The following is a 6880-nucleotide window of genomic DNA, read 5'->3' on the forward strand; positions in this document are numbered from 1 at the left end:
GGGTTCTCTTCCTGAGGGAGGGAGAGAAAGGGCAGGAAAAGGGACGCACAGAGAGTAAAGACACAACTCGCGGTTTCCGATCAGGCAAAAAAGAGAGAAAGCTTTATTCAGAAAACTGTTTCTTATAAAGGTTTCAAGGCGGGGAAAACAAGGCAGCTGACCTAGGTCGGTTGCTAGGAAACAGGGTTAAGGGATTAAGACTGGAGTAAAAGGGGAACCAGACCAAAGTGTTCTAGCACAGCGCCTGAGGGGCTGAAGCTACCCTGCCTGCAGGCGGTTGATCTTTCTTTGATCTTCTGGCTTCTCCTGACAGGGAGTGGCGCTCCCCTGCCTATTTTGCAAGTCCCCTCAGGGAGTGACAAATCCGGCTAGCAAAGGGCCAAGCAGCTGAGATCTTTGCCGCTCCCCACATATTCTGGGTTCAGTTACCTGTAAATATTCATTAGTTCAAGTTGGTTGATAATGTTATTCCAGTGTTCTATATCATTACTTGCCTTGGGCTTACTTGATTAATCAGTTACTGAAAGTGAAGTCTCAATTTATAATTGTTAATTATAAACTTTCAGTTCTCTCAGTTTTTGGCTTCTGTAAGATGAAGCTCTATTGTTAGCTGCAGACAAATTTAGGATTGTTATGTGTTCCTGATTTGACACACTAATCATTATAAAACGTCCCCCTTCCTTCTTCCCTTGTTCTATAACCTCATTGTCTGATATTAATATGGCAGCTCCAACCCTTGGTTTGCTCATCATTTTATAGTTTATCTTTTTCATTCTTTTGCTTTGGACCTACTTGTGTCTAATGTGTACACCTCTGTGCAATGTGGGGTTTTTAATAGGCAACATGTCTTTGGATCTTGCTTGTAAACTGGACAAATTCAGTCTTTTAATTGGGTCATTTAGACCATTTGCTTTCAACATAATTGTTAGTATTGTTAGATTTGAGAATACAGTGTTTTCTAGAATTTTTCTGTTTTTCTCAATTGTTTTCTGTTCTCTCCTACCCCTTTCCTGAATGTTTTACAAGTATGTCTTTGGCCTAATTTCATCTCCATTATTGGCTTTGCAGTTCTACATCCTTAAAAAATTAGCAGTTTTTCTAAATTTTATAATACATATCATTAAAAATAATACCATACCATGAAACATTTGTAAAAAATTATGCTAGGATAGGTCTATGTGCTATTCTTCACGAGTTATTCAAATATTATAAACCCAACAACTTATTACTTGGACTTTAGGTGGTCAGTTATTTTTAAAAGAAGTAGAAGAAATGACTTTATATTTACTTTTATTTCTACCATTTCAGCACTCATTATTTATAGGATAGATCTATGTTTCCCTCTATTATCATACCTCTGACTGAAGGAATGTTTTCAAACCTTTCTTCTGGTGTAAGTCTACCAGTAAGATGTCCCTCAGCTTTTGTTTTCCTGAAAACTTTTAATTTTGTCCTAATTAAAAATGTTTGCACTCAATATGGAGTTTCTGGTTGATAGAATTTTAAATTCTTTTCTGACTTTGAAAGATGTGACTCCCTTACAGTCTGTCTTACATAGTTTAGGATGAGAAATGTGTTATAATTTTTACGTAGGTTTCTGTGTATATTTCTTTTTTTCTCTGTCATAACTTTCTTCTTTTTGTTTTCTTGGCAGTTTTACTAAGAAGTATCAAGAGGTGTGTATGTGTATGTGTGTGTGTGTTTGATTGGATTCTGAGCCTGTATCTGACATGTTACCTTTCATTAATTTTGTAAATGCTACTTTCCTTTTAAATGCTTTTTGCCTTTCTTATTATTTTTCTCTTCTCCTCTGAGATTTCACTGACACTTATAATTTTGACCCCACTGACTATATAATATTGTTCCTCATGTCTTGGAAATTCTGGGTTTTGTTTGTTTTTACTTTGTTAACCTTTTTTACTCTTCAGGTTTCAGTTTGATTTCTACTAATCTTTGTTTAAGTTTACAGGTTCTTTATTCTTCTATGGCTAGTATACTGATAAGCCTATCAAAAGAATTATTTACCTCTGATATCATTTTTTATTTATAGCATTTCTATTGGACTTTTTCTTATAGTTCTATTTACTGATATCTATGCACACTTTATACCATTTCTATGATATCTTTTAGCTTATCAGTCATGATTGTTTTAAATTCACAGATCTCTGTATCTAGTTTTGTTGCTTCTTTATTTCTTAACAATGCAGTGCTTGTTCTTACTGTTTGGTGGATCTTATTATGTCAGTCATTAGAATGGGAGGTTGAGCCAACCTAATCATTAGTTGAGCTAACTTCAAGATTTACTGTTGCTAACACTTCCCTTGGAACACCACAATCTTCAGCTTCTCCCAGCAGTGGGCTGCTGGTATCTTGTGCGCTTCATGCTACACCTAGGTTGTCAAAGGACATGTCTCAAGTTCTTGCTCCACCCTTAGTTTTCAGCAGGGCCTGTGCCTGAAACACAGAGATTTTCTCCCCAGTCTTTCGCCTTCTCACTGTTAGACTGCTGTGACATTTCATCTGGTGAAAAACTCATGGTGCGAACAGAGGATGATAGTTCTCGGTTTTAAGTTCTGCTTGGCCCAGTCTAATTCTTGGTCCAATGCTGTGAACTGGCTCTTTCCCTCACTTCATCCGAATGCTTCCTTGCATCTGTGCAGGGTTTGCTATCCCTTCCTCAGTCATAGCAGAACTGGTTTCAGTGTAACATTCTGGGTCCAAGCTCTGTCTTCTGGGTCAGACTGCCTTTGTCACTCCCTTGGTAGCAATGAACCTTTGCCTGAGACCCCACCCAGAAGGATTTCTTGGTCTTTCCACAACTGTTGGCTACTGTTTCCTCTTACTCACTGGTTGGCTTTGGGCGGACCAAGAGGAGACAAGTTTTGTTTGTATCCTTTTTTAAGAACAGATGACCTGCTTCTAAATTTCCCTTATAAAAAAAATTTTTTTTCTTGGTTCTATTCTCAAGCTGCTTGAGGATTTTGGTTCATATAATGGAAAATCTCACGATACGGGCAAGATTTTGTGCCCATGTACCAGTGAAGGTAGCTCTTTCCTAATCTTTCTCGAGTATCTAGTGGAAACCTATGAAAAAATGATGGTACATGAATGCGCCTTACCACTGGCTGTGGATTTCCCAGAGGTTCTAAACTGTCATGTGAGCCTCGACCCAACCTTTACTAATATGTTAAATTCTGCTGTTTTCTTCTCACCTGATTTTATCAGAGGCTGTCTTTTCGTCTCATGTTCTGCCAAAGATGAAACAATCCCCTAATGTCATGTGTCCTTAAAAGGGCCTACAATTCTGGGATTTTGACTACCAGCTTGCCTCAAGACTTCAGCTCTGCTAATTTCAAAATAAAAAACGTTATATTAGCTTTTTCTTCCCGTTAAGGTGGGAATAACATTTCTTGCAACTTTTTACATCCTAAGTGGAAGCACAACTCTATACTGAAGATGTTTTGAGGAGTTTCCACATACAGTCTGAGAACCTGGCATACTAAGATAGTTGAATGCAAAGTTGGGAGCGGGGGGGGGGTAGTTTTTATGGCTAAATCCCATAAATGTAATTTATATGGATATCTTGTACCTGAAATTTATAGTTATGTTGTATCTCTCAATGATTATATTAAAAGCTCTCTAAAAGCTTAAAAAAAAAGAGTTTTAAAACTAATTTTACTTCATCTAGAATTATTTTATCATCATAGTTCTGGTACTAACTCAGCACACTGGGAGTTGAGTTTGCATTATGAGGTGATACCAGAGAATCAATACTTAAGTTTTCTAATGTGAGAATAATTTTTCTAACCTCCAGAGTATCTCCAATACACTCTGAAATTTACCAAATAGCCAGAAGGGAGATACAGCATCACATTTCTAGAATTACAAACAGAAAATAGAATGATTTCCATTGCAGAATTAGATGTATGTACCTAGAGAATACATTATCTAAAAACCATATGGTTAAAGTAACAGAATTCAGCAGGCTGAATGTTAGATCTATACATGCACTGTATCCCTTCCTTACAGAAGGACACAATGAGAAAATCAAACAGTAAATGTATCAATGTTTTGATCAAGAGCAAATTCGAGGAAAGGAGAAAATCCTGCAAATGTCGAGGGGCTACCAGTGGCTTGAGAAACTCCAGTAGAGAATGTTCTCTTTATCAAACTTCCCACTGAGAATGTTACTATGGGAAGAGCAAGGAGAGGAAAGTACTGCATCTTTTAAGAATTTCAATGTAAGGACTATTTACTCTCCCAACCTATCCTTTTTAGCTCATGAACAGTTGGCATAATTGCAGCATTTAGTCACATTACCACTATTTTATTTATTACAGATGGATAGAAATGGGGGTACCTGCATAGTTCAGTCAGTTAAATGTCTGATTTTGGCTCAGGTCATGATCTCACACTCATGGGTTTGAGCCTTGCATGGGTCTCTGTGCTTGCAGCTTGGAGTCTGGAGTCTGCTTTGGATTCTGGGTCTCCCTTTCTCTCTGCCCCTTGCTCACTTGTGCTGTCTCTCTCAAAAATGAATAAACATTTAAAAAATGTCAGATTGTTCAGAAGACTCTAATTTCCTGGAATTTTTGTTAAAGTTTCCAAATAGCTTCACGATTTTCTAATATAACTTTTCAGTAACACGCATATAACTGCAAATCAGCAAATTTGTTATTCTTCCTAATTCAATCTTTCTTAAAAATGTGGACAGGAGAACAGGACATGTATATTCCTCCAACTTCTTGGCCACCTCATGAATTTCAGTAAAACAGAAATCAGCCTTTTCTGGACACATTTTAGGAAAACCTAGCCTTTCCTCTATAGTCCATTCTGACAACGTGAAAAAAGCCTGAAAGACCAGGAAAATCACTGTTTTCTCTCTTACTCTGATACCACCAGAGGTCCACTTACTTACAAGATATAATACAAATAGTAAACTGCAAAAGGTAACTAGACTCTCTCCTGAGATTAGCAACAATTACACTGCTTATTGCTCTGCTGTTGTGTCCGTGTGCATACTCTTCTCTGTTCAGTTCCACTTTGTAATCCTCCCAGTCAGTTGCTAGTGATGCCATAGATTTGTTTCATCAAAAAAAAAAAAAGTCAGATGGAAGATTACAACCATATAATCATGTTAACACACGATGGTCCTTCTGCATAAATACAATGCAGCCTCAAGCTTGGATATATCCCAAGCCTTAAGGGTTTGAGAGAAGAATATTCTTGAAAAGAATGGCTTTTATTGAATAGTGTTAAGAGCCACAGTTGTATTTCTCAATCCCTAGACACCGTAGTTTGTGTGCCTCTAAAGACTGTCCTTACCAGGTACAGTGTTGAATTAAGCACTAGATGACATTTTGCGTAAAATGAAAGTATCCCTGAGAAGGGTAAGTGTAATATTAATTCAACTCAATGTGAAACAGCTTAGAAAGATTTCTATAAAACTAGAAGCTTTGTCCACTAGGCACTGAATACATGCAATTTTGACATTTCATTGAAGAGGATGTTTGATTATACACTAAAACATAAATTCAGATTTAAATAATGGTTTACATTTGTATAACATGTATTTTCTTTCTTCTGAATTTAGGGAGGTGCTAAGAACAAGCAGGGTAAAATTGGTGTAGTAAATCCACACTGTTTTGTACCCTTTTAAGTGCATATACAGAGTAGCAATATAAAAAAAAAAACATGAAAGAAAATCAAAAGAGCAAACACTATTCTAATAAAAGATAAACTTATTTGTAAGCTGGAAATGAAATATAAATACCAAGCAGTGAGGAGAATGAAGCCAAAGTCTTGCTGAATCTCTAAGAAGGTAGTAGTAGACTGAAATTTACTTACAAGGAGTTAACAGAAACCACAAGAGTCTTTCATATGCCTGAGGTCTAATCTAAGAAAGAAGCTAAGAACAACTGCTGTCAATGGCCATCTGTGGCTTTGGCTCATAGGAACTTGTGGGCAGAAGTGATGGGAGGATATATACACAATTTCATAAATAAGAAATAAACCAGGTCTGGCTCTGTAGCGAGTATCCATAAGGTAGAAAATACACACTTATGTACCTGATTCTAGATGCTGATTCTTACAAAACATGGTGTGAGAGAAAAGTCACATAGTAGGAAGGAAAATAGAATGCTTTCTAATCAAAATAAGCCTACAAACCAAAATTTCGAATTGTTTGAAGAAAGATGCACACATCAATAACAAAGCAACTGAAAATCAAGTAGAACATACATCTACCCCATATGAAGCCAAACTACAGGTGTTGGTTAGAGGCTAGAATACGGTAAAAACCTATCCTTATTAAATAGAAAAACAATGAGTAACCGTTTTTTTGTGTGTGTGGAAAGAGGGGGATCTATGACTCAAAACCATGACAAAACTTTAGTCTTCAGCAGCTGGGAAGATAGAAAGTATATCCAGTGAACTAACAAACCTGGCCAAAGAAATATGCAGGCATAATGGCAAAATTGACAACTGGCTTTTTGTGTCAATATATGAGAAATACGGGATGAGCGAGAGCTACAGTGAGAACAATTCCCAATTTAAAGGAAATATAGAGTATTAAGACACACTAGAATACAAATGAAACCATTTCAGGTTTCTAGACTTTTCAGCTCTGGTCTCAGAGTAAAGATCAAATTAAATGTGTAGTTATAAGACCTATAGTTAAGAACACAGAGAGATTTATGGGAGTGCCCAGTAAACCTTCATAGTAAGACAAAGACTTTCTAAGAATCTTAACAGTATTGTCCCAAAACAAGATAACTCTCAGGAAATAGAGCTTTTTTTAAATGCTTGCTCCTTTTTTTTAATGTTTGTTTATTTTTGAGATAGAGAATGAGAGAGAGAGCTAGTGAGCACGAGTAGGGGA

This window comes from Suricata suricatta, chromosome 7, assembly GCF_006229205.1.
Source record: "Suricata suricatta isolate VVHF042 chromosome 7, meerkat_22Aug2017_6uvM2_HiC, whole genome shotgun sequence".
Taxonomy (NCBI): domain Eukaryota; kingdom Metazoa; phylum Chordata; class Mammalia; order Carnivora; family Herpestidae; genus Suricata; species Suricata suricatta.